Here is a 23,979-nt window from a genome sequence, read left to right on the forward strand (position 1 = left end):
AAAGTAATCACTTGTTTAAGGTTTGAAAAACACTCTTGGTTTGCATTAAAATGACTTATTCATTAAGTTTAGTGGACCTTTGTCGTCATGGTTAAAATAACCAACTTTGACTGTCTGTTGGAAATAAGAAACAAACACAATCTCCCGTGGCGTAGTCCAACGTTTTATTGACCCATCCATCCTCCCCAGCCTCCTCTGCTGACATTGTGACTTCACAACAACGCCCCTCTACTTCCTGACGGTCAGGAGTCATAATTACTGCAACTTACTGCAATTCTGGGAAATTTGTCGAAACGACCACTCTTGTCGAGAACGCTGTTGAGATTTCAGTGTCGGCTCTGTTTGAGCCTCTTGAACCACTTGTTGGGCCGGTCATTACAAAGAACTACGCCGTTCAAGATTGTTCATACACACAAAACTTTACTTTTAAATTCTAGTGGAGATCCCGAAGTTTTCTTTAAAGATATGAAATATTTAAGGCTGTTTCTGTGGGGCTTGTATGATATTTATATATAGTCTGTTTATATGATGCACAAAGCATACAGAATATTTCCTTTTGATGGAATTGTGTAGCCGTTAAAAAACTCTTGGTCTTGGGTTTAAATGCCTGAATCAGTGGAAACAAAAGTGGAAAACTGGATGTTAAGGGTTTGTTAAAATAGTAATGTATGTAGCACAAGCTGATTCACCATAGTAAATTATTTGCAATAATAGTAAAAGTGATATCCGGTACCAAAAGTATGTTGAATGTGTAAAAATGTGCGCAGCAGCTTTTTAATCGACCCCATCCCAGCACCACACAACGTTAATTTATTTGCTATGGTTTAAAATCCTGTGTTTGTTTGACACCACATCACAGGGCCTTGCTCCCTTAGTTGCCATGGAGACACCATTAGGCAGTGGTGCTGCACCGATTCTCGTATTTTTATTTATTTTATCTTTTTTTTTTTTGCATAACCCCACGGCAAACTGTGCTGCTTGTCGGGGACTCGCCTGTGCCAACCGCAAGTGTGGGCGGATAGATAGGTGCATGTGCATGTTTATGTGACCAAGAGCGAGTGGGAGAGGTAAGAAGAGGGAGATCAAAACAAGGTGGGAGGGATTGGGAGAATGAATGAAAAGAGAGGAAGGGGGGAAGAATGACAAGGAGAGGAATGAATGATGGAGACAACGAGTGGGAAACACACACACACATACACACAAACACGTTGATCACACACTGGTATGAAGTGCACACATCCTCCAGCAGAGATGACTGGATTACGTACGTGTGAGTGAGCCGGGCGAGTGTGTGGGTGGAGGGATGCCGCAACGGTGCAGCTTATTTTGCCGTCAGATTGATCCCTGCATCCGTCTCTCAGGGGCTTTCTCACTGCATTACCACAAGGCAGTTCACACAGCATGATGCCAAATCCAGAATCACTCTTATTGTAACCACACAGGGGGGTTTAGTAATGATAATGTTTTTTTAGATCACTCTAAAGTGTATTGACTTCTTTGCTGAGACAAGAAGACATATCTATGTGCAGCTCAATAAGTATAATGGGATAATTTTGTTATGGATTAATAGAAAACTTCTTTACTTTCACCAAGTTATACAATCTAGAACTGATCTTTTCCCTTTTTTATCCAATTTTTGTTAATCCACTGTGACTTTTTGCTCCTTTTCGTGACTGGATAAAAAAATGTAACTTATCATAGTATAATTTCCTGCACCAATTGGCATGCATATACAAAACAAAATGATGAACTTGATTCACCCTTTCCCATGTAGTTTGAGTTGGGTACTGTGATATTACAACTTTAACAACAGTTAAAATTGTAAATATCTACAAACGCAGTGAAAGGCTCTGATTGTCATTGGTTGCATTGTTGCTCTTGGTCAGCAGGTGTCACAATTGAACACTGTTCATTTTTTTATTTATATGAAAACTCTGTAAATGCATTATTTATGGCGTATTGGCTCTTGTGGTTTTTCAGGTTCTCGTTTCAAGATGGGGCGCTTTGGTTTTGTCTTGAGTCAGAGGTGCTGCAGAATAGCTCTAAATGGAATGAGTAATATCTCAACTTTTGTGATGCTTGTATAGTGGATTTGTGTTTCACAAACTGAACTGCATTGTAGTACAACTGACAGGTTAAATGACGTGGTTCAATCATGTTCAGCCATTATCATTAGACTTCTCTTGGCAGGTTGTGTCTGTCTTTACCACCTACTTCTATATTCATGACGGTCACGTATCCTTTGTCTTTTCTGGTGTGATTAGTATTGGATAGTTTTGGGCATAACAAGGTGTTTTTGATTTGAGATGATGTATAGCTGTGTCACTTGGCAACATCATGCTAATTTTAATAAAACATCTTATTTAGTATATGCTGTATTGATGTTGTATATCTATATATTATATAAGATCTACTGAAAACATGGCTTCAATCATCGAGATATATTGTCCATATTCTATCCAGATATAGAGATCCTGCTTCTGTCTAGTGCTTCAGAACCACAACTCCATCCATACACCACCTTCAAGTAAAATGATATAAATTAAACTATGATTATCTTAAGTAACAGTCTGAGGTTTTTTGTTAAATTTCAATCCATCAACCGGGGACCTTCGTTTTCAAATATGTAACAGTCTCGTAGCATATCTTGGACTCCTGACTCATTATGGAGCCTGCTCCTGCTTTGCAAGGCAAGCATTGCTCTCTCAGAGGGTTGTGCCGAACGGAGATGCTCAGATCTGTGACAGATAGTCATGACCTCTGATGTGCTGTGGACACACTGTGCTCCCTCAAGGCAAGTAGCCAGGGGTCGATGGTCAAAGATGAGACTGCACAGTCATGGGCAAAATGGGCTCATCATTGCTAGGTTTTATTTAGGGCCTTGTGATAAGGGTGTCAGTGACCGCTAGAAAGGTCTGTTTTGTTTCTTTCATTGATTGATGCATCACAACAGAATTTAAACTTTTGACTAATCCTTTTGATTTAATAGTAATAGTTTAGTAAGTAACAGCAACCTTTGACTAAATGGGAGAAATATTTTAGCATAATGCAGACTTCTTTCCGCAAATCAAAAGGATAAAACTTAATCAAACAACTGGTTCAAATCCAGCATATTTCATCATAATGATAACCGTCTTAGGACTTTAAAGAGACGTATCTCAGTCTGTATTTGTTGATGCATGGATAAAAGAGTATCCATGTGCAGATTTTTAAGCCAAATATGAATTTAACTAAGAACCAGACCTCTCCTTATCCAAAATACCCTGTAATTTAGGATTCTCATGGGCATAGTCATCCTCTGGATCTGGACTGCACCATGGCCAAGAGGCTGGCAGGAGGAACTTTTCTATTTCTCCTCTTTACTCTGTGCTCTCTGTCTGTCTCTCCTTTATCCACCCACATGCACAACGACGTGCACACATTCTCTTATCTCCGTCCTGAAAACTCTCTTTCCCCTTGTTTACTCTGTGTTTTTCTGCAGTATAAGCACGCGCAAAGTTTGATATTGCCTTGGACATCTTGAAAGGATCCGATGTGAATGTACTGCTGTAAATTCTCTCTGAACGCCTCGCTCTCTCACTCTCTCTCTCTCTCTCTCTCTCTCTCTCTCTCTGCCTGATTTCAGCACAGAGACGAGTTCATGCACTGAAAGTGTACCGTTTTGACAGCAGCAGAAAACCGAACTACACAAAAACAAACCTTCCAGATCCGTTAAATCCGTTAAATGGTATTAATGTATTCTCTCACAAGTCTTGCTGGTGTCTCTTTACCCATGCCTTCACAAACCCTACATTAAGAACTCAGCCGGGGCATCAGAGACTATCTGAGGACAGTTTGAAGCACCCATTTTGGACTAGCCTATCACTTGCTTATAAGAATAATGAGTGTTGTGGTTCAAAATTTACGCTTGACATTATCTTTGAGGCATTTAGCCTATCAGAGACAACTTTTTCATTGCAATCAAAAACTGCTTTCCAGCTTGCCTCACATGCCTGATGGGTGAACTAGAAGCAATAACCAAACTGATATGTTAAACTCATCAGAAGAGGTTGATTATTTATTATTTTTGAAAAGGCTGACTCATTCAATCAGATGAATCACTTTATTCAAACTGAGAATTTAGTTCCAAGGATTTTTTATTTTGAGGATGACGTCTTCATGAAATATTCAACCCGCTGCACCCACACAGTGCATCTCGCAGAGCAACCGATAAAGCTATTTAATTTTCTTTTACTGAAGATATTGATTTATTTAAAAATATTACCCAAACAACATTTTGGCTGTTGATAATTTCATCTGACGGACAACTACACAGGATGACGTTAGCTGCATCACTTACATTAGCCACTGGCAAGCCTGCATGCAGGGATCGCTGGATTTTGTTCAGTTTGGGACTTCTGGAGAGTCACCGTCATCTGTAGATTGTGATTAATGCCTCTAAACCGTAGGCTGGATGCTTATGAAATAACAATGCTTTCAATTCTTTCCACACTCTAGCTAAATATAAAAGATGTGATTTGTTTGTCTGGAGGATTTGGAGGTGTTTAAAGGCACCTTAGATGGAGCTGGGAAAATGTCATTGCTGAATGTTTTCATTGAGTAACATGTTATTTTGTATAAGAATTTCATTGCAGCTATTTAGTAATTTTGGAAATTTGTAAGACTGTAACAAAGGTCTACACAGAGCACATGTTATTGTAGGTCCCAGAAGCCTGGCAAAATGTCTGTTACACAGTTATTTTTCCTGCGAGGCACTGGCAGTCACTTTGTACACAGTCATTGTGCAGGCCTGATAGCCTCCTGTTTGTGCTTTGTAGCTCAGCACACATGCACCAAATTGCTATTTGGTTACAGTTTGTAAATGATTTCCTGATGCCTTTGCCGCACTCAAAACAGATGTAATGGGATTCTTTTATGGAGCTTTTCATTCATATTCTTTGGTGAAATGTGACGGTAACTGTAACAGATTACAGATGAAGTCTGAGGGGGCATCGTTTTTCAATGGATTGCAGTTACAAGCAGCTGCAGCAGAAAGCAGGTGCAAATAGTTGCGTTATAAAAACAATGGGATTTATTTTTGCTGGGTTTATTTAGTGTGCACCTTCTTAGTAGCGCCTTGTTAAAGTTGACCCTCAATACGACCATAAGACTCGACTATAACTTCCCAGACTGACCGACTCCACTTGTTGTACACCTCAAAGACCTTTTAGAAGAGGTTTCTGTTATCAGATGAAGTGACCAAAAGCCTGGCTATGAGCTACAGTAGCGTATGATACATGAGTCACTCCGCTGCCATCTACTTATATTGCTCACCGCATTACACAGTCAGTCATCACAAGAATGTAATTACACCCACACCCCCACAGATCCTATTAATAGCCTCAGATAAATCATCAATGTGACATGTCCGTGACACACTGCCAAATTTTAATCCAATGACTTTGGCATGAATGTGGTCCGAAACATAATGTGTCCAACAATTCAGATGGGGGGACTAACTACAATGCCAAGGACACGAAAAACATGAGACATACACAATCACGCTGCTTGTTGGAAATGTGCTTTAAAAACACAAAGCCGCCTCAACAAGTGCACCATTGAGCCTTCAAACACAAATTTCACATTTACACCTTCACCATGTGGGCCCAGTAGAAATGTGACACCTCAGCGATGATGTGGTGGCGATCTAACACCCTCGTCTGCAGGTCCATTTGTGTGCGGGCGACACACACCCTCCTCCTCCTCCTCACAGCTGATCTGTAGCAGGGCGAGCCAGAGACCTGCTGCCTAGTAAGATGCCGGGTCATTAGGCCAGGTGGTGCCACTGTGAAACCCACTGAGCAGCACATGTCTGGCATTAACACCTACAGACAGGACTACAGATTAGCACGCTCAGGTCATTAATCATTGTTCCAGAAGAATAAAATCAGGACTTAACCCTGCTATTGCGCGTACTGTTTGACAGCATCCCTACTGTCAGGAATGGGAAACGGCTAATTATAGCAAAAAAGTTAGAGAGGCAGGCTTGTGACTGTTTGTTAGTTTGAATCTCATTATTAGCTGCTGTGACAGTGAGCAGATTATTTCAGCTGAGTCATGTGCATTGTACTGTACAGCTCTTGGGTCTGACGGTACTGTTTCTACCTGTTTGAAAGGGAAACCAAGTTTGGTTGTGGGGAAAAACACTCAACAAGCCCCAATTTGTGGTTCTCATGTATTGCCATTACATTCAAGTCACAGAGCTAAGCATCCATTTCTCTGAAAAACGAATATCCAGTGATCTCTGAAAAACCCAGAGGGTTTGTTTAATAACACTTGCTCTGAAGATGTTTCCTGAATCCTCAAAGACTCCTCTTAACCATCTGGATGAGACAACATTTTGTCTGCTGCGTGATGAAAAATACTTTTAACCAGTTTCCCAAGTTAAGATTCACGTGTAACAGTGATACATGGCAAATCTTCTTCAGCCTACAAACTGTAGTTAATCATCAACGTTGTTCTTTACATATCTCACAAGGAAAGCAAAACCCAAAACTTTGTTGTCTCTACTTTGAAGTGTTTCCCTTTTCTTTTTTTCTTTGGACAAGTTACTGGGTGAGTTGAAGATCCGGCTTTTAAGTTTGAAAGTTTACGTTTTAAAACTCTGATTTAGAATCTAAATAATGCCAGCCCCAGTGACAATCTCTCCAGACATGAACTCAGAGAACTGATCAACTAGGGACAACTCCCAGTCCCAAATCTGAGAGACTAAGACAACTCTGCATTTGCCTGCCAAATTCAAGAGTATAACCAGCTCTGTGGATGACAATGGGGACCGTCGTGTCAGCTTTCTGAACTGTCTGAACAGATGCACTGTACAGATGGGCATTGGTCTTTTTTTCACCAGCAGGCATATGAAACGAGCTCTCAATGTGTCCAATGGGCTTTCAGAAAGCTTGCATTTATGATATCATCCAGGCTGGCAACTACAGCATTCAGGGCCTGCAACATCTTGTCTATAGTACTCGGGCATTGTTTTGAAACCTATTGAGCAGTTTAAAATGATAATGTTCACTGCTACAGACTAAATAATGAAGACTTTGCGAGTTCAACTACCTTCATGGGTAGCTCTCTTTCTGGGCATAAGACCTGCTTTTCTTAATGGATGGAAGCTAGTCAAGATTCAATTTATTTACACTGTGCCAGTCTGATTAATACAGACTTCTGTCCAGGATGTCCTTTTACATTGTTGATCTGTTCTTAGGCAGCCGGCTATTTCCAGAGGGCATTAAAGAAAGCACATCACTCCAGGACCACCTCGGCCATCATTTAATAAATCTTCCATACTTGCGACTGTCCTGCAGTGTCTTGTGTGTTAACTCGAGCAACCTGGGAATGATTTAATAACAGACCAAAGTGGAAACACAACCACCATCATTGGTGGTGCCTCTTTTGCACCATGGGTTCCACTGCATGCATTATTTAAACTTACAACAAAGGCATTTTATTCTATTATTCATGTGTAAGCCATATTGTCCAACGCAATGGTAAACACATCCTTGATCAGATTGCTGGATTTGTTTACACCCATGAAACTGAAATAATTCTTCATGTCTACACACACACACACATACACCCACACACATACACACACAAACAAACTGTTCCATCATTCCCGCCGTTGCTGTTTTGGCTCCCACCAGGCTGATTGGGTCCAGGGCCTCTAAGCCATTACAGTGTTGATTGGAATCATATTTTGTTGCAGGGGATGGCAGATGCTGATCGACAAGCAAACTCCCAGGCATGTTCCACATATGGGAGTTGATATGCTTGCCATTAATTAAATCACTCTGGGCCAGAGACTGCCAGTGGATGATGGCTTTTATTTAAGAAGCGTAAATCACCGGCAATGTGGGGGAAAAAATCAAATGAGGCAGGCCTAAGCGAAGTGCACTTGTCCCCCGAGTGTTCTTTGATGGAATGGAGTTATTCCATACAGCTCTGTCACTTTGATTCAGACTCCATGTCTCTGTATTGCAGCCACAGAACAATATTCACATGTCTGTGTTTTATGACTAAGACGGACCTGATCTTTGGTTTAATCCCATACAGATTCACACATCAATGCATAGATTCACATACCGCTGTTTAATGAATAAGTAAAGCTATTTATTTGCCATTGCCCTAGTCTGAAGTGAATATTCTGTCCCATGGTCGCTTTGTAAGTTAGACTATAGACTCATGTATCACGGCAGGTTTTTGGCCCTAACCAGCCAAGTCGTGACTCCACTTTTATCCTTGGGGATTCAAGGCTGATTCTGACACAGACAGACCGCTCCCATAAGTTCCAGCTGTTTATCCTCGCCGAGCCATCAATCTCTCTCTTCTGTCTCCAAAGGGACGACTGACTAATGGAGATGAGACTCAACATTCTTTATCTCTTTCTTCCAGTGAAATTGATGTCTGAGGCACTAAAACGTGAGCCCCAAAGCGAACCATCTGTGAAACGCTGATGCAAATCCATATTTTACCTGTTATTAAGGGTCCTGAATCATGTTAGAGAAACTAAGTATGTGAGACTACCAGTGCTCTGTTTTTTTTCCTCTCTGGTTATTTTATTTAAAGCACAAAGAGGAAAATGTTTCTGACACCTTCGCCTGCTTCTACCCTCTCATGTGCTCATTATTAATCCTCTCACCATTTACACCACCACTTGTAAGCAGCCCTCCACCAGTCAGACTAAATTGACTCTAAGTCGACTATTCTGCTTCTTCTCCTTTCACCTCGGGATACACTACGCATTGCCGATATAATAACGATAATACTATCAGTTAGTTTTACCTGATTGCCCTGGAGACTGCAATTATCTTCAGAGTTTACACCTTTGGGTCACACAGAGAACTGCTTCAATGCAAATTGTTCTGTCTTCCTAGGGTGATTCTCCCTGTCTATTGAATTAATTCACATAAAAATCTTTAGATGAGTCTTTTAAACACTTTAGTAGCCTTTCTGAGCTCCATGGAAGAGCCAACTACTGGGTTGGTGGACTTAATTTATGCAAATCAGTTGCATTGACGAACACGTTCAGCTCACTGCAAGCATCTTATTTGCCCTCACCTCACACATCACCTGAAACCTGGCCTAACTTTCTCTTTATGACTTCATATAAATGAAGTAACAGTACAAATGGCACACGTGTCACGTCTAAAAAAACGCTGATACAAGCAAGAACTATATGAGTATTGAGTATTTCTTTCTCTTAATACTCTCCTTTTTTCTTTCCATCGTTCACTCACTGAAGGCCCTTTCAGACAGAATGCAACATAACCACTGAGCTCTGAAACCCATTATTTCCAATGGATTGAGTCGCATCACAACGGCTTTTCACTGCGTCAAGCAAACCGTGAGTCCAAAGTGGAGCTCCTGGGGCTGCACGCTCTGGTTATCTCAAAATCTCTGCATCACCTGCATGCTGGAGAAACAACATTTGGTGTAGCTATATTGTTGTGTTGCTGGAAAGAGTCCACTTTTAGAGGTTGTGATAAGGAAAAGGAAAAATGTGCCATAAATCTGTAGGTAGATGGTAGATATCACACACAGAGAGGGAGTGGGACTTCATTCTCTGCTCGGGGCGTCATTTCTCCACTGTATCATGACATAGCAAATAGTTATTTACTGCTACATTAATGCTCAGAATTTCAGATTTAGCACATGTAATTGACTCATTTGCTTTCATGTGCCGCTGCCAAAAAAGTTTTATTTTTTTTAAACCCAGCTTCTCTCCAATCTGCAGTTGCTTCCTGTTGACTTGAAAGTGAAAACATGGCAGTGGCATTTTAAAGTAAAGCAGAATAGTGTGAACAAACCCTCAGGTGGTCGCAGCTGCCAGCCTGTCCACCTAGAAAAGCTGGAGCAGGCCACTTGGTGACCAAACTGACAACAGGCTCATTTTATAGACAAAACATGAAACACGAATAAAAGTAGGGCATGATAGCTTACTGTTTGTTGCATGGCAGGAACAATTTTTTAAGGATATTTCTTGCATGAATAATACAGCTTGAACAACTCTTTGTGATATGATATGAAGTACAAAAGCATCACATTCCATTTGTTCATACTATTAGCCACTCTCCCTGATTCCAATTAATTTTGATATTTTGGCAAAGACTGATTATGACACACCCGTGTCTTTTATTTTAGTGCTTTAATCACCACAGGTTGTCAGCAGTTCCCAGCCTCTGTGGAGTAGGGAAAAGCAGAGTCCCCTAAAACCTGAGCTGGCCCCATCCGGAGCCAGCTACCACTTAGTCATGGCTCCTTAAAGACAGTCTGATGGACTCGTGTGCTGTCGGCCTGCTAGTTAGAGCTTGCTAACCCGGGCCCACTGACTACAAGGTCAGGGCTAATATACTCCAGACATTATTTCGGAGTGCCTCTCAGTCTATTAAGGAGCTGAAACAATGGACTGTCACAATTCAAATGTATGCATTGAGTACATTTGTGCAGATGGCATGTCAGCCACAAGCACCCAGAAGTGTAGCAGCAAACTTGTACGTCTACTTTAGTGTGTGTGTGTGTGTGTGTGTGTGTGTGTGTGTGTGTGTGTGTGTGTGTGTGTGTGTGTGTGTGTGTGTGTGTGTGTGTGTGTGTGTGTGTGTGTGGATACATTCTAATATATGCTGCGTGTTAGTGCTGATGTTATTGTGTGGGTGGGGCTTCTCTGGGGAATCCATGCCTGGTTGCGCACCACTACCCATCCGTCCACATGGCCCACTGATCAATGCTTAGAGAGCATGTGAGGGAACAGTGGGAATTCCTATAGAGCCGACTCTGCATCAGCGAGCTACTCCCACATTTATCACTCACCTACTGTACCACACTTTGTTCCAATCGAGGAGATTAAACCGAATGAATGGCTGCATAAATAAGTGAATGATATTATCTCTGCAGTCCCTCGCACCACCAGAGTAAGAAATAACACGCTGTGAGTGATGGCCAGGGCTATGAAGTCGTAAAGAGGACATAAAAGAGGCCATCGATGTAATATTTATCGCATTTTGCAAATGCAGTTCGGCTACGACACCATGACTCATGAGCTATCTATTGAGGATGACCTGGCATCATGTAATATTCATCTTTCTGTCACAGAGAAACCTTTCCCCATGCTTCAACCCCGGACTTCAAGCATAATCAACAGAGCCTAGGCGAGGGCCATGGGGTTGAATAGCGAGTAAAGAGGGTTAGCGTCCCGCCTCCGTGGGTGTCTGTCTCTCTCTCTCTCTGGAATGGAAGTGTGCTACATTAAATCAGTCTTGGTGGAGAAGGCGGATTAGCTTCATGCTTATGCCTCCGCTCTAAGTAAGAGAGTGCGAGGGAAAACACTTTTGCGCACAGGAAGGAGACTCCTCAAACACCTCGTTTGCCTCCTCCTCCTCTTCACCCATTGTCATAGCAACGGGGCGTCTGCAGATATGTAATAGCTGCGATGTGTGTGTCTGAATTCACACAACTGCAGTGGCTTTTTGTGTATGAAATAACAACCCGTGTGAGAGAGTCTCCTAAGATTTGTTGTTTTCGGGCTGGGGATTGCCTGCTCCATTTTTTTTTAAGCAAGCCCCTTCATTCCTCCTCTTTCTTTCTTTTCTCTTTTAGTCTCTCCTCTCACTTCTTTTGCGTCACTTTCTGCGACACATATGCACTCTCTCTTTATTTTCTCTCTCCTCTCACACGTCATTCCTCATTTCTCAGAAATGCTGCAGTTTTTTCTCTGTCTTAGCGTTGCCTTCCCTGTATCTGCAGAGCAAAAAAAAAAAAAAAGAGCTGTATTGTGGTTGCTAGGCTACAGAGGAACATGGAGCATCTCTAAAGAATTCCTCCGTTATGAATTACCACATTGTATGGCCTTTAACATTAAGGAGCTTTTGACAAAACACCTCTGCTGCATGCTCCACTGCTTTACACGGTAATCCCCACCTGCCTCTGATTTAGAGGCGGATACAGATGAACTGGGGCCAGGCCAGTGTCGGCTTTCTCGTGGCCCTTTGGCTTTTGCGCTGTAAGCAAAGACCCTTGTAGGTCACACCTGCAGTATCTAATGGGTAGATCCTATGGAGAATGGTAGCTACTGTATATTGCGTTTCCACCAAGCTGCTGTGACACAGATTCAAGCTCGACAGCAAGGGACAGAAGGAGAGAGATGGTTAAAAGCAGTGTGACCATAGCAGATCAGTGGAGCTCCCATCATGCTGCAGGGAAAACCCAGAGAACAGCGTGATTGTGTTGAGTTTCATTCACCAGTACAAGGAAACGCATCCTTACCCATTCAATATGGTTAAAGCAAACTGGACCACCAAGCATGATTTATATGTGTGGGTGTGAGGCTTCCTTATTTCCTTTTCCCTACTTGCCCGAGGTCAGTGGTGAAATGTTGTGATATAATGCGCCCTACATATATATTGTTAATGGTCCATTATGTGTTGAATCTACTGAAGACCATTCAGATGCAAATACCAATATGTGGAATTATGTGTACATTTTGAATATTGGGTGGAGGCAAAGAAAGAAGAATTGCTGTGCCACAACTGACAACCATGCACCTCTGTCTGAAATAATCATTAGCAAATATAATCTTAGTCATAACCTCAGCAAAAACAGCAGATTATAGGACAGGTAGATTTTTTCTTAAAAAAATATGACATTATTGTCATTTAATAACTACTTTACTATCATGATATAAGAACACAGATAGTGATGAAGATGATGTGGTATATGTGAGCTATCAAAGTCTAGGGTTTGAAAATTAATTGAAATAACATAATTTATTGAGATGAATTGATGCTACATGCACATTTAAAGAGGTTACTTTCCAAGCAAAAAGAGGACGGAATAGTAAATCACATGCGACTCTGATCTTAGTGATTCTAGTGATTCTAGTAAATCCAAGTGATTCCTACTGGGGTCGTCCTTTTACCAGAAAGTTGGTGGCCCCATGTTGCTTCCAGGGAGCTTGACAGCAGCCCACTGCTCCTAATAATGCTTAGAATGGGTTAAATGCAGAGGTCAAATTTCATGTATGTGTGTAACGATTATAACAAAGTCTTATAAAGTTTAGTAAAAAAAAAAAAAACTGCCCTGATGAAAGACAACTGTCAAACTGAGCTGAAGGTTTTTGTATTTTCAGAAACACATGTTGAAATCCTGTTGGAATTTAGGCAGTATTTAAGAATAACTCTTTCCTAAGTAATCTTCAAATACCTCTGGAAAAATACTTTTAGGCAGTGATGAAAGTGATAAATCAATGGCGCTGTCCATGTTGCTGAAGAAGCAAAAAATATGCAAAAAATAAAATAGTTCCATCATGCAAAACAAGTACATTTGTCATCTTGCGTGACAAGAATTAGCTGTAAGCAAAGCCACCTCAGCTTCTCCCCAGGATGCATTCACTAGTTAACAAAGAGACAGACGGACCCGGCTCAGATCCAATATGGCCACCCAGTGACATGGCTGACCAGGTGTTAGACACATCGAACGCTGCCTCTGGGCCTGCTTCGTCGGCTTTCTCCTCACACCCCATTAGGCCCATTCCAGGAGACAGAGCATAATGCAATACCCTGGACAGTACTCATAAAGTACACACAAACACATAAACGCATAAACGTGCACTACTGCATCTGTACCGTGTACCAATCCCAGGCGTAGCGGTCTGCGCCAACAGCAGCAGGTGTGTAGCTTCTGAAATCTGTTGTGTGGAGATGCCGGGTGCCAATCTTTCATCGTTACACAGACATCCGATCGCGTGGAACAATGTTGTGAAATGATGGCGACATGGAGAGAGGGACGGAGGGGGTGTGGAGGAGGGGAAAGGTGAGGAGCGTGCGTCCTAGCTAGGCCAAATTTGATGTTACATCTGCATCCAACACATGGAGGGTTTGGCGAGTTTCTTTTGTTATGATGGAATTAGTGAGGCAGTGGGTTTGTGAGCGAGTGAGTGAATGAATGAATGAATGAGTAAGTGAGTATGTGTGTGTGTTTTCCAAACAAGATGAATCACAACTTGACCTGGTCCTAAGTTGAAAAAAGAGAAATAAACAGAAATTGATTGGCGTGTCTTTGCCTCTAATGTTGAAGTGTGTTTCTGTCTGCAGTGAAGGCATATGGTGTGTAAAGATGAGTAGGAATACCACACACACACACACACACACACACACACACACACACACACACACACACACACACACACACACACACACACACACACACACACACAAACAGTTTGATATCTATGCTGCTGAGAGTGCTGATAGCCAGAAGAGTTTTCTTTAAAGAGTGAATAGTCAGGCAGGGTGATTTATCAGTGAATACTCTCAGTCGCTCCCACTCTCTCCATCTCTCTCCCTCCTTCCCTCCCTCTGCCCCCTCCATGTCCCTCTGAGTAAAATATGAGCACGGCAGCCCAATAAATCTGGACGGCAGATAATGAGAGCTGGTCCCCTCAGTCCAGCGGGCCACCAGCCAGGCTTGGTGCCAATGACATCATCCTAGCGGATAGATTGATAAGTGCGGTGACATTGTGCCATTGCGTTTGAGTCAGATACACACTTTCATACAAACGTATACACACACTGGTACTTGAGAAAGTGTATGAGGTCGGGGCAAGGTAATTTGGAAAGGAATTGGATTTGGCTTTTAGGATTGTTTATTTATATTGAGATAAGAATAGACAGCTTGTTGAAGAATACTTTCTCTGATGTCCAAGAATCTCCTCAGTCACCCCAACAACATTAAAGTGAAACTATAACTTTAATACAGAATAGCAAATAACACACTTTTCTTTGCACAAATGAAAAGATGAATTGATAAGCAATAGCACACAACTTAGTTCCATACATAGTCTGGTATGACTATGGGTGGCTAATGTTAGCTAATCCTAACAAATATTTGTGTATAACAGAATCTCTTTATACCTGTGCTACTGTTACATTTGATTGAACATATCCCAACATCACTAAATTGTTTCTTGCTGTTCAGTAAAAACTGACATAACTTTAAGATAATATACATATCAACATGGAGGTATTTGCTCAAATATTTAAAAGTCTGGGTAGCGTTTGTATTGGGTTTATGCTGTTTTTATGCTGAGTTTATGTACCAATGCCAAATCAATATATTTGTATACCTTACGTGGAGAAATATGAACTTTTTTCTGCAAATCCATATTTTTGTTTTTCATGTTTAAGATAAAGGAAAAGATCCAAAATGTTATTTAAACAATTGACATTTGAGAACTTTGCCTAATAATAATGATAAAAAATCTGTGACTTATTGATTTAAACCAATAAACTATCTCATTAAGGAATAAGTGAACAGTATTACAACACTGACCAGATGTTTGGACGTTACATGACCTTAGTGGAATTTGAATGTTAATGAGTTTGGTGTTCGGAAAAAAATAAAACATTAATCTAAATGAGTCTTGTGTATTGAGATGGGTTTCCAATTCAAACCAAATGACTTGCATCAATCTAGACTTGTTTTCTTGATGCAAATGAAGTGATTTGCATCACCTTGCCCTGTTGCTTAATTGGAAATTACTGAAACAAGGAGAACTCCATTGGAAACAAATAGTCATGTTTTTCCACTTGTTTTAGGAGGCAAGAAATATTATGCCTGCACAGAGCCCCATACAAAAACACAACACACTTTGCACTTCCCATATCCTGTGTCTTCCCCCTTCCCCGCACTTTGTCCTTTCTGCGTCCTGTTTTTCTTTTTATCCACAGAACTACAATGTCTGAATGAACAAAATAACAGACTGTCGCCTCAGTACCTCTGTCACTGACCTTGCTGATTATTTGCCCGACAGACTCTCTTTTCTGCTACTTTGTCCACTGTTACCGAGCAGAATGCCGCTCACATGTTGGAGGCAATGAGCTGCAACAGAGCCTGACAATGATTACCTTTATTGATTCATAGAAATAACAGTCACGGAACATTAACCCCTGATTTTCCTTTTACAATTCATTACATTTGTAGTTAAACGTATGCCTTAATGATTTTTGTCTGTGGAAGTGGGATTTGTGGAATAGAGTGCCTTTCACGAATGGAGGGATTTTAAAATGATGAGTCACTGAAGCACATAAACAAACGGTGATGCTGTGTCGGCTTGGCATCCATTCAGCCTCTTTTCAGTCAATTCAGGATGTTGACTTTCTCGGATGTTTATATTCTGGCGCTGTTTCGCTTTACTTTAGAAAACAGTTAGTTACACTAATTAGAGATGCAAGGCATGCTGATTCACTACATTGCAGTTACAGGTGTGTGGCTACAACAGCGTTTCACTGTGAAAATGAATCCTAGTGCTTTATGTTCTTATAATTCCACAGAGCAGCTTTATATCTGTAGTAAAATGTTTATTTTTAGCTTTAAGGAAGACAATAAACATGTTTTTTTCCCCTTTTTCTACCTTCTGTTATTGTAAAAATGTTGGTTTCTCCATATTTGGTGCCATTAAGTAACACCATTCTAGTATCTAAAAGTATTACCTTGTGATATATGAATTCAAAGATGGCTGTAGATGCCTGTCACAGATTTATGAAGAAATATGCTACACACGATGCAGTTGTTAGTAAGTTAAATTGAAAGTGAATTGAGCCCAAAGATGACAAGACTGTCACAGTATGATTGACAAGTTTAGGAACTCTCCAATTCTACATGAAAGGCTTTTAACCTGTTTAAACCTGCAAGCACCTTCAGTTATATGACTTGTCACATATCTGTCACAATCTGACATCAGCTGACCTTGGATGCACCGTTCTGGACGGTTGTAAATAACTGACCCACATCACGTTGTTTGTTGCTCTTTGCAAAGTGAAAACACGCGGAGGCCGACATAGATTATCACATCTGATCTGGGAAGGAGTTAAGAAGAAATGAGGATGAGTGAGAGAGAGATGGGTGGCCGGAGTGAGTAAAAAGGGCGTGCACAGGGGAAGGCGAAGTGAGGGACATGTCATTGGTGTCCCCCCCCCCCCCCACACACACACACACCCCCGTCGTGTCAATACGGCCATCTACGGGGCCGAGTGCTCCTGATAGATGCTCCAGTAAAACAGAGGGGCTGCTGGGGCGTGAAGGAGGCCATCAATATCCTCTCTGCACAAGTCCCTCTGTCTACGTCTGTCTATACAGCTTTCTCTTTCTCTTTGACCCTCCATCCTTTTCCATCTGTCCAAACCTCACTTGTCCTTCCCTTTTTCCACACATCCACTTCACTTCTCCTTCCATCATCCACACTTCAGCACAGTTTAGAAGCTGCAAATCACTTAAACACGGTCTCAGACTTCTACATTCAGTACACTGCTCCACCCTAAAATATTTATCTCCCTCTTCTTCTCGACGCCCCTCGCCTCCCAGGAGGTGGGAAAAACTACCTATCAATCTGACCCGGGGCCCTTGGGGTTGATGGAAAAACGATGGTGTGTTTTACCTCCTCCTCTTTTGTAATGACCTTCTCATACCTTCCTCCACCCGAATCCATCCCTTCAATCCTCCCTGTCTGGGTTTTGCCTCTTATCGTTAGGTGTGGAGCTCAGGGACCAATGTGGGGGAAAAAAACTGCTCAACGAAATGTTTTCTGATACGTACAAACACCCACAGTGGGAACACAATGCGTGTCCACCCTCGAACTCTACAACAGTGCACATACAGTGTACATGCATATTATATGTCCATATATGTACGTACTACATATGCAGTTTCAAATCCATATGCTGCCCTTTACATACTTATACTAACATGAAGAAAGCACATATGAATGATTTAACTGCATAGCTGCTGCTGGAGTGAATTCAAACCCACTCAAACATTTAAAAACAGAATAGGGTTTAAACAAACTTTAAATAGTAACTTGAACCCCCTGACCATCAATGGTTTTACCTGTCATGCTGCTGCAGTGATGGAGAAGTTTACTGTCTCTACAATGTGACATCACTGATGGGTGCGGTTAAAGGGCACTGGATTCCATCGAACCCACATCCAGAGAGGACAATAAAACACTGCTTTTTAACATGGTATGTTCATTGTAAACACTATCAGATTATTAATCAATAGGATCAATACATTCAGTTACAGGGTTGGATTCCAACAACCCATTTCCATCACATAAAATACCTATATTTGCGAAACCTGGATGTAATTGAATCTCTTATCAAATCTTGGGCCCTTGCCCCAAAACAAGCAAACACACACACAAGACACACACAACCACTCCATACAATTGCAAATCTTCATCTCTTTTATTAGCAAACAGGAACATACAAAGCATTCAACTAGCAAGCTTCTCATTTTTTTCAGCCAGTGCTGATAGTAGTTTGAAATGGCAAATGCTGTTGGCAGTAGATTCCATCAACTGTAGATAATTACTGTTTAAATTACCCAACGGCCAGAGTGTAACTGTTGGCTGTAGTCTGGTCAATATGCTCTCTGTGCTCAGCCAAAGATTGTTTGTTAGACAAAGACGATGTTTTTGAAGCTGATGATGAAAGCACTAATATGGCATGGCTTCCTTAAGTTGGAAAGGGTTACTATAGTCCCACAGCTGACCCTAGTCCCGAGGCCCTCTATTAACTAGCTATCTGGGGACCCCGATACTAGCCAGGACTGCCACAGGGAAAATAATACATTACTTCCTAAACCTTCACACACAGACTTCACTTACTTTAAATGTCATTTGAGCTCTGTTTTTGTTTTTAGTCAATACACCTTTTGTACCTGATGCATTTATTGGATAGATATTAACTTAAGTCACTCGCAAACTCAAGAAACTCTATCCTCAGCATCAGCAATAATCCTGACACCAGTGTTATGAATCTCTCATTGCAGTAAGATGAGCTTGGGGTTTAGTTAGCATCCACAGCTTCATAGCCACACTCACTCACAGATTTCCTGAATAGACAGGGGATGCGTCTTGACATGTGATGGCATTTTACTCACTGCAGAATGACAGTGCTTGTCTGTAACTGAAGGTCGTGCTTATATCCCTGCACTTGCGTCACTCCGAACGCCCACTGTTTGGTCAAAGCACAGCTACAGGAGCCGACTAAAAGCTTTTTTTTCTTTTAACCATTTATCCTGATACACCTTGTTTTGGAGCTCCCGCAGCAGAGAAGCTGTTTGTAGATTTCTCACAGTGTTTTCATCCACAAACACTAATGGCTGGCAGGATTTCAACACTTGCTGTTTGATGTCAGACGCCAGCTGTTTCCCTGCTAAGGAGGGAATATTAGGAATATGTTTGACAAAGAGCTTGTTCTATTATAGGTGCTGACTCCCAGTCCGCCTTAGAAATGATATTTGTGGTTCTCTGATTTATAATCTGCTTTTATTGTGCTTTTATTGCACTGAATATGAGTTTTGATTATGTTTGTAACAGACAGTTTTGCCCTACGGTAAACTCAAGTTAAATTTAATGAACAATCAACTCCCCAATTGTCATTGAGTATCATGCTTTTACACCATGATGCAAGTGTCGTCCCCGCTGGTAAATACCTTGCCTTCTGTGATTCAAGATCTCATAATAAATGTTGATTTTTAGTTGGACATTTGGGAAACTTTAATATACTCGACTCTTTTCATGATGAGCGTGTGTGGAGACTGGGGACGTTAGCTTAGCATAAAGACTGGAAACAGGGAAAACAGGGCTCCATCCAAAATAAAACAATAACATTATATTACTACCAGTATCTTTTGAAACTCACAAATTACCACATATCTGTTTTGTTTGATAATCTGTACAAACCCAAAGTGGTTCCAGTTTTTATGCCGAGCTAAGCCAACATGATAGTGGCTGTAACTTATTTAATGGACAGATATAAGCAAACAAGAGCGTTCCATAAAATGGCAAACGACCTCTTAAAGCCTCAGACCCTAGTGATTCACAAATATTGATCCCAGAAAAATATTACCGGTGTTGTGTAATTCATAGTTGAAGCCAAGCTTGTTCACGTACAATGCATAATGTGTGTGTATGCAGCACAACCTGCGAATGTGTGTGCCGATGCAGTGTAATTAGAAGCAGGCAGCGCTTATACTGCCGGGATGATGAGTTCTCCTCCAGCCCTGCGCTCTGCACCGCGTCTCCTCTGAGAAGTGCTAGATCAGCTCCAGGGGGAGGCTGCATATACGCAGGGGGCTCCAGCTGAAGATGGATTGCGCCAGTCAAGGGGAAGGTATACTGAAATCGGTGATCGTCCACACGGATGGGGCTGGAAGCTGTTGGCGTGGGAGCGTGTTGTCCTTCTGATTTGTTCGAGTATAATTGTGTGAGGCGGTTGTTCTGTGTGTGGTCATGCCTGTGAGAGCACGTTCGCGTTGGTTCATCTGTGTCGGCACACATCCCTGTGAGCTGTACATTACTGTGTACTTCCCTTTATTGACTCCCTATTGACCCGGTCCAAATAAACAAGTCTTTATTTGACTTGTGTCTCGCAATCTGTGTGCTGCCCAACTCAGAGCAAACAAGCAGAGTGTATGGGCCGTTCCTCTCAGTAAATCCCAAGTCCTTGGGAAATTCACCAACTCCCTGAATAAAGTTTGCGAGGCATCGCACCTGCGGTATCACACCTTGCTTTATATAACCTTATAAAAAAAGCCAAGAACTGTCTTAGCACTAGCTAATTAGCACCTGTATCTCACACATAGCATACGAACTGGAGAAAGCTGGAGAGAGAGTGAGGGCAAAAGAAAGAGATCAGCCGACGGGGAAGGTGTGAGCAAGCCGCACTTATGTGGAAATGAAGCCTTTAATTATGGATGAATACATTATCAGATCAAGGCTAAGGATTTGCTCTCCGTGTATGTTGTGTTTGGAGATGGGCTGACACCAGGGGACTCCACAGACCCCTGTGAATATCGCTCTGTTTGTTTACTCACAACCAGTATTAGGTCAGAGTACAGTTTTGCTCTATTTTTGAAGCATGGCAACTGAGAGTTTCACACTGAAATCCACTGCAATAAACAATCTCTTGTGTCCTTAGATTACATTTTTATGCGTAGAAGTATGATAAAGGTTATAGTATATAGTATATATAGTATTGGGGCGGCTGTGGCACATGAGGTAGAGCGCTTGACCCGCAACAAGGTCGGTGGTTCGAACCCCTCTACCTCAGCAACATGCTGAGGTGTCCTTGAGCAAGACACCTAACCCCAACATTGCTCCCCGGGCGCTTCATTGCAGCACTGCTCCTCTGGGATGGGTCAAATGCAGAGAACCAAATTTCCCCATTGTGGGACCAATAAAGGCTTAATTATAATTATAATATATAAACCATTCAGTAATTGACTTGATATAGATTTTGTCACTGTGTTTTTTCTTTCCGAAGTCGGTCCTTTTCCGGCTTCCGTTTCTCTCTAGATCCCATCTATTTTCACCTTAAATGAGGTGATGGCACGGTTTCAGTATATCAGGAATCATAGTAAATAGGAAATCTCCTTCATTTAGCTGTGGTTCCACCTCGAAACAAGGCCATAGGATAAATCCTTAGTTAAAATTGTTTGTTGTTAGGATTTACAGTTCCTTTTAAATCACTGCATTATATTTTTATTTAATCTTTAACTGTTTGTTTGTATTTTTTTTTAAATCTAATGGATTTTGTAGCTGTACTTTATGTTTAGTGCTAATTAGCAAATGTTGGCACGCTGATGCGCTAAACTAAGAAAGGGAACATGATGAACAATATGTTAACATTGCCATCGTGAGCATGTTAGCATGCTGTTGTTAGCATTTAGTTCAAAGCACATTTTTGCCTAACTTCAGTCTCACAGAGCTGCGAAAATGCATGTAGACTCTAAGTCTCATAAGATTACACATACAGACTAAAGGTTACCAATTGTGCTACTCTTTAACTCCATGATGACTCAAATTAGCATAGAATTATTCTCTCTTATCCAGCAGCTTAACATAATTGTGATTGGCCCCGGTGAAAAAAAGAATTGACCCCAAAATAAGCGAACGCTTGTGCGCACACACACACACACACACACACACACACAAACACACAACCACTCCATACAATAGCAAAGTCGACAGATGCTATGTCACCATGGACAGGCTCACGTACAACTCCCATCCTTCAAACCAGCCTGTGATCAGCACCACGGACAGCAGCTGAAGTGCCAAATTTATCAAAGTTAATTTAACAACCTGCCCAGGACTAGCAGTCAGATACAAAATTACAGATGTGTGTTCTTTCCAACGCATGAGAGGTGACAATTACATTTATAATGACGTTTGAGTTTGTCGGATGCCCTGTGTTTTATAAAACTTCAACTTTATGACAATCGTCGTATACATACAGGCAAATAAATGTATCCCAATCTAAGGTTTAGGAGCAGTGGGATGCTGACAAGCACCCAGTGGGGAAGAACACTCAACGTGTGGACTTTGTTTACATGATGTAACAGAGCTGCATAGTAACCGATTCAGTGAAGAATCCAGATGCTCACTTGCTGCTAGGACATGGTGTAGGGAGGCAACTTTTGAGCCCCTCTGGAGCTGCTCCGGTTGCACCGTCGATATTTACGCCATTGCTCTTATCCTCAAAAGCGTAAGTGTAATAAGTTAAGCTGACAGCTAAAGGCTGGTGGCCACTTTGCACCTTCAATTGGAAAGCAAATGAGAATCACCCAAGAACAGTTCCCATACTGTAATAGCAGCCTGACCAAGATCAATATGGGCTCCACACAAAGAAATTCAAGAGCACTTTAAATTTAAACAGGCAGGGCAAACTAATAGAGCCAATTGCTTTGACTCTGTGGAATTATACTGTAGGGAAGGGGAAGTAAAAAAGACTAATTAAACTAGTAAATTCTCTACAGGCTTTCAGATTTCCACCAGCGCACTGCCCGCCACAGGGTTTGAGTGTGGTTTAAACCCATAGACCCCAACCTCTGACTCCACATTACATTACATTATATTACAGTCATTTAGCTATCCAAAGCGACTTACAATCAGTAGTATATTACATATCATTCACCCATTCACACACTGATGACAGGCTACCATGCAAGGTGCCACCATCAGACTCTAACTAACATTCATGCAACATCCAGTCCACACCGATGGCAAGCCTTCGGGAGCAACTTGGGGTTAAGTGTCTTGCCCAAGGACACATCGACTGCCGAAGCCGGGTATCGAACCACCGACCCTCTGATTGGAGAACTACCTCCACAAAAGCACATGAGAACAGAGATTCAAATGAAGAAACAGGGCAATGCGCTTATTCCTGCAAAGTGACAATAGCAGCTGGATTTCTCAGTGGAATCTTCTTTTCAGTCCTCAGTACTCTCCATTTGTCTGTAGTGAAAGCCTGCATCATTGCCTGATAGCAAGGGAAACTGAATCCTAGGACTTGACTTTTTGGTCAACACTTGATTGAAGGAAACATTTTTTGGAACTAGAAGAAAGACGAGGTGCTCTGAAGAAGTATTGCAGGTTTAGAAGACTTTTGAGCCAAATGCAACCCCAGTGCCCAGAAAAGAACTGTCAGGCAGTTCTGTGATGAGATGGTGGCAAGACTGTGACACTTAACAACCTGCCTAGACTGACAGTGACAACAAACCTTCAAAAGTGCTCTTTCATTCATCCGCTGGTCTGCCGAGCTGTCCTCGCTGCACTCTGCCCATGAGCAAGGTTGTCATGGGAGGAAAGGTAGAAACGGCAACACTCCAGTGTTTTATAAAAATGTTTTGTTGCGTTTGTATCCCCATGAATGTTCAGCAAGGATTTGACCCATCAAAGTTGTTTTTTTAACCGCACGTCATGAGTCCAAGGTTGCTGCACATTTAATTAAGCCCCTCATTAGCAGTGATTAGATGAAGGAGAGCCTCGCCGTAGAAAAAACCCAACATGGCCTCTTTTGTCCACAGCTACGTCGGGTATGACAGTCAAACACTGACACGCCACAGCTGTTTTGGAGCTGTCTGTGAAAACTAAGGCCTGAGGAC

The 23,979-nt window shown here is 41.7% G+C and overlaps 1 protein-coding gene across 1 annotated transcript in view; it reads left to right on the forward strand.

Annotated features, from left to right (window-relative positions):
- The window catches only part of dlgap2a (discs, large (Drosophila) homolog-associated protein 2a), a 146,713-nt gene that overhangs the window by 49,498 nt on the left and 73,236 nt on the right, over positions 1 to 23,979 (forward strand). The window lies entirely within an intron of this gene.

Source organism: Anoplopoma fimbria, chromosome 15 (assembly GCF_027596085.1).
Source record: "Anoplopoma fimbria isolate UVic2021 breed Golden Eagle Sablefish chromosome 15, Afim_UVic_2022, whole genome shotgun sequence".
Lineage (NCBI taxonomy): Eukaryota > Metazoa > Chordata > Actinopteri > Perciformes > Anoplopomatidae > Anoplopoma > Anoplopoma fimbria.